We start from the raw sequence: 11475 nt of genomic DNA, 5'->3' as shown, positions 1-11475 counted from the left end.
AAAAGCATAAGCCTATGCAACGTTAACCTATTAAAAACAGTTATGTAGCAATGATCTAGGTTTGTTCAGTAGGCTATAGGCTCAATACATTATCACTGCATATTGGCTATTATTGAATTGCCCTGCCAATGTTGTTCTGAGACCATTATTACATAATATTTAAAAACGTGAGGTATATGATTGCGCTGTTAATATATAATTTGTTGTATTACTTGTGAGGCATAAATTGAAATCATTTGCGTTTTTATTTTTACTGAACCGACGGGTTAATTTCTCTCTCAGCTCTTCCTCCCTCCGCTGACTGAACGAAAAGGGACACCGTCTTCCAGCTGATGGGGATACTTAAATCGCAGACACGATTATCTGAGCTATCTAATTGGCCAGTGGTAGGCCTATCGCATGCTTCCTTTTCGAAACTGTTCACGCAAATATTGTGCCAGAATTGTGTGACGTTTTTGTTTGATTTGGTGTTCGGAACATTTTTATTGTTTGGCTGTTCACTGCACACAGCATATTGGGCGCGTTTCTTTGCCCGTGCGTTGACCATGTGTTGCTGACGCCTGTCAGATCTTACAATGCCTGGATATGTATTTTATGTATCAGCTAATCACATTATGTTATAGCAATCTGTCAGTTGAGGACGACAACGTGCACGCAAACATTGTTTGATGCATGCAACGTCAGAGCAGGGAATGGAACTTTTTTTCTTGATTGTCTATTATATTGACAAGGTAGTCAAGTGACCGCTCTCACAATGGAAATGCATGTCCTCAAAGATGGAATGCAGGCGGAGGAGGAGAGATCAGGTGGGACCATTCTAGCCAATGAGAGGGCAGAAAAGAATGAGAACAACAGATAGATAGAGGACTCGTCTATATCCTTGGCCATGACCCCACTCTCTGAGGGTGTCTCAGGCAGAGAGGGATTTGCAAAAAACACATTTCCATTTTCACAACACACTTGTACAGGTTACACACTTATATCAATGCATTCATAAAAACCTAACCATTGCAAAACTTTTATTAGAATAAAATAAGTCAACATTTCGGTCAAATTGTTGACCGTCATTGGTCACCACCTTTCAAAGTGGGTTGCATTCTGGGGCAAAAATGGTCAGATTTACATGTCGACTGCATTACCTGTACAAAAATCATGTGTTCAAAGGTCATGGAGTTTTGACTAGTCGACTAAGGTTTTGCAGTTGCTCTTCACCAACTTAATCTTGCAGCCATCACCTGCATTGTGGGAGGCTCAACTGTCAACCATGTGTACAGTAAATACTGTATATAAAAATACATGTGATTTTTGAGGCTCTCTCACTAATTGATTGTATAATGTACACATAGGATTTCAGTTTGTGAGTTTTTTTTATATGTTTTGGATAAAAATTGTATTTATTACGATCCCGTTACACAACGCCAATGGCCGCAGCCTGTCTTTTTGGGGTCTGACACATAACGAAAAAGCCAGACTAAAAAAAGACTACAATTTTCATACATTTAAAAACATTAAGGCGCGTGTGTGTGCGTGCATCAGTTACACATACAGTACATTCGGAAAGTATTCAGCCACCTTTACTTTTTCCACATTTTGTTACAGCCTCATTCTAAAATGGATTCAATTGTTTGTTTTTCCCATAATCAATCTACACACAATACCCCATAATGACAAAGCAAAAAAAAATCATAAATGAAGTATCACATTTATATAAGTATTCAAACCCTTTCCTCAGTACTTTGTTGAAGCATCTTTGGTAGCGATTACAGCCTTGAGGCTTCTTGAGTATAACAATACAAGCTTCACACACCTTCTTTTCTGCAGATCCTCTCAAGCTCTGCCAGGTTGGATGGGGAGCGTCGCTGCACAGCTATTTTCAGGTCTCCAGAGATGTTCGATCGGGTTCAAGTCCGAGCTCTGGCTAGGCCACTCAAGGACATTCAGATACTGGTCCCAAAGCCACCCCTGCGTTGTCTTGGCTGTGTGCTTAGGATTGTTGTCCTGTTGGAAGGTGAACCTTCGCCCCCAGGCTGAGGTCCTGGGAAATCTGGAGCAGGTTATTATCAAGTATCTCTATACTTTGCTCCGTTCTTTTTTCCCTCGATCCTGACTAGTCTTCCAGTCCATGCCGCTGAAAAACATCCCCACAGCATGATGCTGCCACCACCATGCTTCACCGTAGGGATGGTTTACTCCAGACGTGAGTGACGCTTGGCATTCCAGCCAAAGAGTTCAATGTTGGTTTCATCAGACCAGAGAATCTTGTTTTTTATAGTCTGAGTCTCCCTTAGGTGCCTTTTGGCAAACTCCAAGCGGGATGTCATGTGCCTTTTACTGAGGAGTGGCTTCTGTCTGGTCACTCTACCATAAAGGCCTGATTGGTGGAGTACAGCAGAGATGCAAGAACCTTCCAGAAGGACAACCATCTCCACAGAGGAACTCTGGAGCTCTGTCAGAGAGACCATCGGGTTCTTGGTCACCTCCCTGACCCAGGCCCTTCTCCCCTGATTGCTCAGTTTGGCCAGGTGGCCAGCTCTCGGAGTCTTGGTGGTTCCAAACTTCTTCCATTTAAGAATGATGGAGGACACTGTCTTCTTCTTATTGTAAATAAAAATGTGTTCTTAACCGACCTTCCTAGTTAAATAATGGCTAAATAAAATAAACATATACACAACAAGTAGATCACATAGGGGAATAGGCGTAGTGCCGTTAGGTGTTGCTTTATTGTATTTTGAAACCAGGTTTGCCGTTCACTTGTGTTATATAAGATGTAAGAGAGTTCCATGCACTCAAGAAGCCTCAAGGCTGTAATCGCTACCAAAGATGCTTCAACAAAGTACTGAGGAAAGGGTTTGAATACTTATATAAATGTGATACTTCATTTATGATTTTTTTTTGCTTTGTCATTGTCATGCACTGTATAATCCTGTACATTTCCTTGAATTTGTTCTGGACAGGCCTCCCAAGGGGTTTTCCATTAAAGAAAACCCTCAGAGTTCAATTAGATATACTGTAGCTCTGAATCCATGATATGGCAGAGATTAAAAAGCCATAACACAGGTTCTCAACAACAGGTTATGGTCAATAATATCAAAGGCTGCACTGAAATCTAACAGTACAGCTCCCACAATCTTCTTATCAATTTCTTTCAACCAACCATCAGTTATTTTGTCAGTGCAGTGCATGTTGAGTGCCCTTCTCTATAAGCATGCTGAAAGTATGTTGTTACCTTGTTTACATGGAAATAGCATTGTATTTGGTCAAAACACAATTTCTTCCAACAGTTTGCTAAGAGCTGGCAGCAAGCTGATGTTTGACCAAATACAATGCTACATCTTAATTGGAGACCTTTTATAAACAATGGCAACACTGCCATGTTGATCTGAGCCTTGCAGTTGGAAACCACATCAGTTAGTCTCTGACTTTCGACTATCGCTGATGCACCTCCCCCGACTTTCGTCTACAGTCAGTTGCTTTAGCTTTACCACTCAAACACGCCCAAAGTCTACACCCCTTTGTTGGTGATTGGTCAACAGTATTACTCCTAGTAGGAGTTGGAACTATGGATGGGCTTCTTCTATTAAGTGTTTGTCATTCAACTAGAGGACTAGTTTTAATGCACATTTTGTCACTTGAGAAATACTGCTCCAAACATGTCAAATTGTAAGACCTTGGCAAAAACGTTGATTTATCTTAGAATAATTCAGAGTATTTTGAGGAAGTGTTACTGGCTATGTTGTTGCTATGGCACATCAAGAGAGACACACAGTAATATTGCCATATTACAGTATTTTCAAGTGAAGGTCTTTATAGAGCACAATAGTGGATGTATCATAATACCCATAAAACCTAGCGGTCAAACAAATGGTTCCAATCGTTTTTTTTCACCATACATTTTTCCCATAGGGGCTTTTAGAACCACGTCAAACAAGGTCTGTGTTTCCTGTAGGCTTTCCCTAGCGTGACGTTTCGATAACCATGGAAATCTCTCTCAGATTAGGTGACTCATTATTGTATTCGGCTCTATTTACTCTGATTTGAAAATGCTAATTATCATGCAAGACTACAAATCCCTGCAAGCTCCTGCACATCATCTCTAGCTGACACATTTGCTGTTAGATAGCTAGCTTCTAGCTACCTTGATTCAAAACTAAAGATAAATTGAACATTTGAATTTACGGTTCCATATTTTATTTAACTAATATTTGTTGGCTTATTTATACGTTTGTTCTTGGCTTGTACAGAATACTATCCTAGTTGCAGTCAGATATTTACGATGTGCTATGAATACTAGTGTCACGGTTTTCTTCCTGGGAAAGAGAGGCGGACCAAAACACAGCATGGTTATAGTTCATGGTTCTTTAATAAGAAAACTCAAACATGAACAAACTACAAAACAATAAACGTGAAAACCGTAACAGTCCTAACTGGTGCATAAAACACAAAGACAGGAAACAATCACCCACAAAATACCCAAAGAATGTGGCTGCCTAAATATGGTTCCCAATCAGAGACAACGATAAACACCTGCCTCTGATTGAGAACCACTCTAGGCAACCATAGACTTACCTAGACAACTAAACTGAACACTTACCCCATTAATCTAATAAAACCCCTAGACAAGACGAAACACAATAAATCACCCATGCCACACCCTGGCCTAACCAAAATAATAAAGAAAACAAAGATAACTAAGGCCAGGGCATGACAACTAGGCTATTATTTTGCAAACAAGCTAGCTAGCTACCTAGATGATATTAGCAACATACGATGCCCACCCCCCCCAAAGGTGCGGACTTCCGTCCGCACACCGAAACCCATAGGGGAGGGTCTGGGTGGGCATCTGTCCACGGAGGCGGCTCTGGCGCGGGACGTGGACCCCACTCCACCATAGTCTTAGTCCGTTTTTATAATATCCTAGGAACGGCGACCCTCGTCGCCGACCTAGGATTGGCAACCCTGCTAAATGGCCCCACTGGACTGAGGGGCAGCTCAGGACTGAGGGGCAGCACAGGACTGAGGGGCAGCACAGGACTGAGGGGTAGCACAGGACTGAGGGGTAGCTCGGACTGAGAGGTAGCTCAGGCTGGTTGACGGCTCTGGCAGCTTCTGGTTGAATGGCGGCTCTGGCAGATCCTGGCTGAATGGCGACTCTGGCAGATCCTGGCTGACTGGCGGCTCTGGAAGATCCTGGCAGACTGGCGGCTCTGGAAGATCCTGGCAGACTGGCGGCTCCGGAAGATCCTGGCAGACTGGCGGCTCCGGAAGATCACGGGAGACTCTGGCGGCTCCGGAAGATGACGGGAGACTCTGGCGGCTCCGGAAGATCACGGGAGACTCTGGCGGCTCCGGAAGATCACGGGAGACTCTGGCGGCTCCGGAAGATCACGGGAGACTCTGGCGGCTCCGGAAGATCACGGGAGACTCTGGCGGCTCCGGAAGATCACGGGAGACTCTGGCGGCTCCGGAAGATCACGGGAGACTCTGGCGGCTCCGGAAGATCACGGGAGACTCTGGCGGCTCCGGAAGATCACGGGAGACTCTGGCGGCTCCGGACAGACGGGAGACTCTGGCGGCTCCGGACAGACGAGGCGCACTGTAGGCCTGGTGCGTGGTGCCGGCGCTGGTGGTACTGGGCTAAGGACACGCACCTCAGGGCGAGTGCGGGGAGGAGGAACAGGGAGTACTGGGCTCTGGACATGCACAGGAAGCCTGGTGCGGGGGGCTGCCACCGGAGGGCTGGTGCGTGGAGGTGGCACTGGATAGACTGGACCGTGCAGGCGCACTGTAGCTCTTGAGCACCGAGCCTGCCCAACCTTACTTGATTGAATGCTCCCGGTCGCCCTGCCATTGCGGCGAGGTGGAATAGCCCGCACTGGGCTGTGCAGGTGAACCGGGGACACCATGCGTAAGGCTGGTGCCATGTACGCCGGCCCAAGGAGACGCACTGGAGACCATATGCGGAGAGCCGGCTTCATGGCACTTGGCTCGATGCCCACTCTAGCCCGGCCGATGCGAGGAGCTGGTATGTACCGCACCGGGCTATGCACCCACACTGGGGACACCGTGCGCTCCACAGCATAACACGGTGCCTGCCAGGTCTCACTCGCTCTCCGGTAAGCACAGGAAGTTGGCGCAGGTCTCCTACCTGGCTTCGCCATACTTCCTGTGTGCCACCCCCCAAGACATTTTAGGGGCTGACTCTCGGGCTTCCTACCGCGCCGCCGTGCTCGTTTCTCCAACTCCATTCTCCTGTAACCTTCCTTACACTGCTCCAGTGAATCCAAGGCGGGCTCCGGCACTCTCCCTGGGTCGACCGCCCACCTGTCTATCTCTTCCCAAGTCGTATAGTCCAGATTTTGCTCCCAAATCCAATAATCCTGACATCGCTGCTCCTCCTGCCGCTGCCTGTCACCACGCCGCTTGGTCCTGTTGTGGTGGGTGATTCTGTCACGGTTTTCTTCCTGGGAAGGAGAGGCGGACCAAAACACAGCGTGGTTATAGTTCATGGTTCTTTAATAAGAAAACTCAAACATGAACAAACTACAAAACAATAAACGTGAAAACCGTAACAGTCCTAACTGGTGCATAAAACACAAAGGCAGGAAACAATCACCCACAAAATACCCAAAGAATATGGCTGCCTAAATATGGTTCCCAATCAGAGACAACGATAAACACCTGCCTCTGATTGAGAACCACTCTAGGCAACCATAGACTTACCTAGACAACTAAACTGAACACAACCCCATTAATCTAATAAAACCCCTAGACAAGACGAAACACAATAAATCACCCATGTCACACCCTGGCCTAACCAAAATAATAAAGAAAACAAACATAACTAAGGCCAGGGCGTGACAACTAGGCTATTTTTTTGCAAACAAGCTAACTAGCTATCTAGATGATATTAGCAACATACGCGTATAGTTCTGTTGCAGATTCAAAGCCAGATTAACTCATTGCAGAATGTATCCATAATCATGAATGAATAAGCATTTATTTGACAAGAATGTACCTAGTCACCCATCAATCATGTAAAACACCTGCAATCCAACAATTATTATTTTAAACAAATCATAGTAGGTAACAATGCCTTTTATCAGTGCATGATTGGGTAGGAGCTCAACGGAGCTGATTACCCGCACCTCATATTTTCTATTGTTTGAGCTGCTGTTCCTCTTAGAATATTTGCTCAATAGTATTCTGGAGCTCCTGCACCTAAATACTGTATAAACAGTACAGGCACCTATTACAGTCCATGTCAATCACTGCCTTTTATACATATAAACATCTGACTTGAAGTAAAGATTACATTATTTATTCATCAATGCCACAAATCTTGGACATTAAAGAGGCATGCACCATATTAACGATTATTTATCAGAGAGAACACAGATTCTTTAGCTTTTCCATTTTTAGAAATTAGGCCAGCTCAAATAACACAAAATGTAAAACCAGCATTTTGTGATTTGTTGTGGGTGAGTTCTTAATGGAGAAAGAACTGGATGCTTAAGGCATGTTTAATATAAAACATTAGGTAACCTCCAGCAGAATAAGAAACACTTAACAGGCTCAAAACAAGGAAGCCGTGCCTAAACGCATCTACATCAACACCCTTCTTATCAATTTAACAGGTCCATGTTGCTGGTGTCAATTGTGAGTAGCAAAAACAAGTAGCCTAACCTTTTATTGTAATTGAAATTAGTTTGTACTGGTTAAGTGTTGAGTTAGATTACATCGCTTCCTCAATCGTTATTTTAAATAATTTCAATGACATCAAAACAATTGCTAGCTAGCTAACTAAATTTAGCTAGCTACTTTAGCAGGCTCGGCTAAATAAAAGTCCCCCTAGAAACAGCCACGTCTAATAGTCACGTCATGAGATTTGTAAATGAATGATCATACGAATCGCTGCCCTGTATAATGGTCAATGTTATTGCATTGCTGGGCTTTTTGAAACTTAATATATTTGTATTGTTTATAAAAATCTATACAAATAAAAGGAACTATATGGTTTAAACTTGTCTTAAATGTTTTTGTTTTAGCTGTTAGTGATAATTCCCTAAGCATTAATACATTTGTGTTTACATCATTAATCTTTCATGTATGAGTTATGATTATGACCAAAGGTGTCTAACTTTATAGCAAGTACAGTGTCATATGATACAAGGCATTTATGTGTGTTTAGAAATGACCAAAGGGGTCTGACTTTAAAGTACAGCTCCATGGGATATAGAGTCTTTATGGATGTGTTATGAATGACCGAAGTTGTATCACTTCAAACAAAGTATTACAGGACACCAGATAAAGTGTCCTTAAATAGGTCATTAAGGTTCTGATGATTTATGAAGTACAGCCACAGAGTCATAATTATGGCTAATCACTGCCCATTTCCTCAATCTATCTGATTCAAATTTAATTTGAAACCTAACCCTAACTAATGAAGGCCAAGTTTCATGCATTGGTCCACTAGACCTTCTGCGCATTTGGGGCAGAAGTGTCTGGGATCGAGATTAGGTGTAATGTGACTAACATGACTTCACTTTAGCGCATGTGCCATCCTTCAGCACAACATGTCACCCATTATAAAGCACTTGATTGTATCATATTTTAGAGGGAGATGAGATGTGTGTTTATATAAGGAAGAGGGGGTCAGTCTTATGGCTGGGTGTATGTGTTCTTATGACGGAATGTCTTTGTTTATATGAGCTATGTGTATGAATATTTATATAACAAATCCCCCTCTTCACATCTATTAGACGTGAAAACTATAGCAGAAAAGTGGCGGTTGCAATCGTGGGTATACATAAGGTGGTGCTCCTAACCTTGTCTGGTTTGCATGGTGGGTCTGTAGGTGTAGTGCTACGTTTGGGACGGGAGTGATTGGAGGGAGTGATATCAGGAAAGGAGTTAGGGACATGTGTAGGGGTTGGTGTATGTGATGTGGCAGGGTGAAATAGTTGTTCAATTAACCATGTGAAAGTCCTAGGGTTACTCCAAATATCAGTAGGAATATCACAAATAAGGGACCAGATATCCCCAGCCTCACCCAGAGAGGGAGAAATTTCCCTCTAACTGGGCGAGGTTCCCTTCTCAGGGGAGGCGGAGTTTGATGCCGCATCACCTGAGGAAGGAGTGTCTTCATTTGGAATCGAATTTAGGCCGCTCAAATCAGCTCTGACTTCAGTCAGTGTTCTAGAAGGAATTGGGGCTGGGGTGCAATGTGTAAGGCGGTGCCAAGGTGTGCCTGATTTACCTTTGACCTGGACTGAGTGTGAAGTAACCTCCTTCACTTCGTACGGTCCAGTCCACCTGGGTTCCAGCCACTTTCTCTTGTGGACTGTAACCCACACCCCGTCACCAACCTTTACCTTCAGTAGTGGCGTGTCCCCCGGCAGCTCCCCCTCCTGGACCTTGTGAACCTGGGTAGAGAGTGCTGCAGAGAGAACCGTCAGTTTTTTCACATAATTAGACATTACAATTTGTTGTACATCAAGGGCGGGCATATGACCTCCCTCCCTTGGTGGACCATGCATGACTCTACCAGTCATTATCCCATGAGGCACATACTTTAGCTATCTTAGCTTTTGCTTTTGGTTTGACGTTCCACCAGATTTTGGGATTGGGGCCTGTACTTAGATCCAAATCTGTGGGTTATGCCAAATCTTTCTTCCACCTGTCTCAGGTGTTTGTTAAATGTGAGCCATTTGTCAAATTTGATTTGTCTTGGGATGCCATACCTGGGTATTAGTTTGGTTTGTAGCCACTTAAAGACTGACCTAGCATCCTCCCCTTTTGTTATTATTGCATCTACCCATTTGGAGAACCTATCTACTATGACTAGGAGATAGAGTTTGCCTTTAGATAAATTTTCGGGGCCCATGTCGGTGTAGTCTATACTAATATCCTGAAAACATGCATTAGGTATTACGTATGAGCCCATTGGTGTTTGATATGGTGTCTTTGGGTTGTGTCTGTCACAACCATTGCATTCGTCACAAAATAAATCATCGTCATAAAATAAGTCAGTCATATTTTTTAGGTGAGGGTGCCACCAGATGTGCGAGGCCTTTTTGGAGGGTCTTTAGTTTGCCTTCGTGTGTGGGGCCATGTGTTTCTCATAAAAGTTCTGGGTCCATCAGTGTGGCCTGCTTCATGGGCATGGGCTGAGTCTGTATAGATATTCAGTCTTTCCTTTTCCTCTGATGAGGACCTGCGTCAATCCGATGATTTCAGCTAATTTGGCCGATGCTGGTTGAGGGTTGATGGCTGATTGAAGGGTGACATGTGAACCGTCTGGGAGTTGCTGTTTCCTTCTTCTGCCGTGGGTGGTGGGCATTTTTATGGCCAGGGGATGGTTTTCCCAGTCATTCCCTGGAACTGCGGTTGGTTGTATGCGGGTTGCTGATGCATGGGTGTGGGTCCTGGTTGCTGATGTTCGTACTGTTGAGGTCTATTTCCACCCCTTTCCTTCCCATATGGACCTCTCGTAGAGTTCCACTGGCGTTGTTGTGGTGTGAGTGGGTATGGACACTCGTGAGTAGTGCCCTGGAGTTCTACAGTTGAAACAAACCCCTCTTTTTGGATGGCCTGGTATCCATTGCGGCTGGTATGCAAATTGTGGTTGCGGGGGATACCAAGGCCCCGGGTTGGCTGGTTGAGGACCGGCCTGCTGTTGAATCATCTGGGAGATAGTCTGGGCCACTATTTGAGAGATGTCTGTTTTGGTGCCTGTCTCCTTCGTTTCTTCCGCCACCATCTGTTTCTTAGGTTTTTCTCCTTGTTGTGCTTGCTTCAATTGGAGTTTCAGGAGTTGTACCTGGAGGGACTGCACCTGGCTCTCAGCACCCCCTCTTTCCTTGTTGTGCTGGGTCACATGGTGGTGCACATGAGTGTTGAATTGGGTCAGAGGAAGTGCAATCAACCCTACCGTTCCTCTGAGTTTGGTTTTAACATCTCCGGGACACCCGTTGACCACCATTTCCTTCCACATGCTGAGTGTGGTATCAGTGTGATCTAATGGTTCTTCGTGGACCGATCTCCATGTGGTCTTAGCCCTGTCCAGGTATGCTGCAGGTTGCTCACCTGGGTTGATTGTAAAGGAGGATAAGGTGGCATGGTTTCTTTCTGTAGGGTATGCTCTCCGTAGAACTTCCCATAATCTGGTACGGAAGTGGTCTATGGGCAGTGTTGGGGCCCGCCATCCAAGGTCAGCTGCTGTCATGAGGGCCTCCATGGTTCCGTGGTCGGTGGCTCTTGCTAGAAGTGCTTTCATGTCTCCTAGGCAGAGTTGCAGGCCTGACGTAAGTGTCTGCAGTTGAAGTAGCCACGCTGAAGCTCCTCCATGTAGGCTAGGCATCTGTCCCATCAGTGTTGTTAAATCAGTCATTTTCCAGGGCTGGTACTCCACAGTGTGTGCATCACCTGGTGTCGGTCGCAGGGGGTACTGTCCTGCCATCTCCTGCTCTCGCTCTC

Source organism: Oncorhynchus clarkii, chromosome 29 (genome assembly GCF_045791955.1).
Source record: "Oncorhynchus clarkii lewisi isolate Uvic-CL-2024 chromosome 29, UVic_Ocla_1.0, whole genome shotgun sequence".
NCBI classification, from domain to species: Eukaryota; Metazoa; Chordata; class Actinopteri; order Salmoniformes; family Salmonidae; genus Oncorhynchus; species Oncorhynchus clarkii.
The sequence above is the reverse complement of the archived record's forward strand: the minus strand, read 5'-3'. Positions refer to the sequence as shown.